We start from the raw sequence: 1,686 nt of genomic DNA on the forward strand, positions 1-1,686 counted from the left end.
GCGGGATCGATCCCCTCCCCCTCCCCCTCCCCCTCCCTGTCCGGCTCTTTTCACATCGTAAACCGGGGAGTGAGTGGAGGGTCCTGGCCGCGCCGCCTGCCCGTCCCACCCGCACCTCCCGCGCGCGTTGGAGCACCGCGATGGAGGGGGCCTGCCTAGCGGGCGGCCGGGGCCGGCCGGGCGTAGGGTTGACCGTTGACATGGACGCTGATTTTATTCTTTGTGTCTCGCGCCTCGAGCCGCGTAGTGTGTGGTGCTCGCGCGTTCGAGGAGGTGGAGCCACACTGAAAACGAAAATAAAGTCGTCACTATTTGTTCTGTTGTTGCGCGATCGCTTTGTGCGTAAATAATGAAAACGTCCTCTACTACGCTATGCAGTTACAGTATTGCACGGATGTATTCGATGACATTCTCTGCTGCGGCAATGTTGGCTCTCTCTCTCTCTCTCTTTCGCTCTCCGCGTCCCGGACTATGGGGAGCGGAAGTGAGTGAAGGGATGACCGAGATGGGGATGCTCTTACTTCTCGCCATTAGGGCGTGGAGGAGCGTGGCGTGGCGTCGGCGGGGGTGATTTGCAGCAGCGCGTCCTCGTCCCCGTCGTGGGGTCCCCCCCACCACCAGCGCGGCCGGTATAGCCCTTTGGGCTTTGGCCATCTGTCCTGTCCGTCACGGACAACAAGCTTTACGGCGCCGGCGTCATATACGGCACAGCGTGAATGGCGCGCTCTCGGGGGCTGAATGAGGGCGATGCGGCGATGATTCGACCGTGGCTGTCTGCCTATAGCGGCCCATGGTGGCGGCCAGCCCGTGTGGCGATGGGCTCTGGCTGGCCTTTGAGAGCCCTGCTCCGCTCTGCTCTGCGCTGTGCCACTCTGTATCGTCACGGGCATTATGACGCACCCAGGGCTTTACTGCGCAAGGGAACGGGCGGTGTCCCTATATATCCTTCTGCTCATCCTCCTGCTGCTGCTGCTGCTGCTCGTCGTCCTGCCCGCCGCTGGGCGACTGCAGATGGCGGCGGGGGCCTGCTGGCTGCTCTAACCGTGACGGCTCGTGCCTGGTGGTGTGTGTGGAGATCTGTGGTGGACGGGGGTGGGGGGCTGAAGAGGGGCGCCAAGTCGCGCCAAAGACCCACAAATTGTCGCGTCTTTGTTGTTGCTGTTTGTCTTTTAACGTGGCGCCTCGCTGTGGCGCGGCCGGCTGATGGCTGATGAGCTTGAGGGCTCTGGCGAGGGGCTGAGCCGGCCTGACTCACTGGCTGTCTCGCTGCTGCTCTGGCTGGTTGACTGACTGCCCGGCCGGGGCGGAGGTGTGGGTTGGGTGGACGGCGGCGATGATTTTTTTTGGCGTCCCGAAAAAAGACACAACATGCCGAGCTAAGGGCAACACCATCAGCGAAAAACAACAACACAATAACAACGAGAAAACCGGCGACAACAAAACAACAGGGGGAAAAGTCGAAAAGCCGAACCGCATTGACCATGCCGACCTTTTCTCGGGTTACGGCTTTTCAAACTGTTTCCGGTTTGGTGCTTGACTTCCGCCCACCTTCGTGGAGACACACTGAAATGGTCTTTTGTGAAAGGATTTGCTTCGTGTACCTGCAAACGAAATCGTTGGCGGTTAGAAAGCAGTTTATCTTTCTCACGGTGCACGGAGGACAAACTTCCTCGTCGGGGTCCCGCC

General features: G+C 60.2%; 1 protein-coding gene across 1 annotated transcript in view; it reads left to right on the forward strand.

The window, feature by feature from the left end:
* Positions 1-1,686, forward strand: part of LOC113211612 (protein artichoke) — a 111,787-nt gene that overhangs the window by 3,603 nt on the left and 106,498 nt on the right. The gene's annotated exons all lie outside the window — the stretch shown is intronic.

This window comes from Frankliniella occidentalis, unplaced genomic scaffold (genome assembly GCF_000697945.3).
Source record: "Frankliniella occidentalis isolate FOCC.00 unplaced genomic scaffold, Focc_3.1 Scaffold123, whole genome shotgun sequence".
In the NCBI taxonomy this organism is placed as follows: Eukaryota; Metazoa; Arthropoda; class Insecta; order Thysanoptera; family Thripidae; genus Frankliniella; species Frankliniella occidentalis.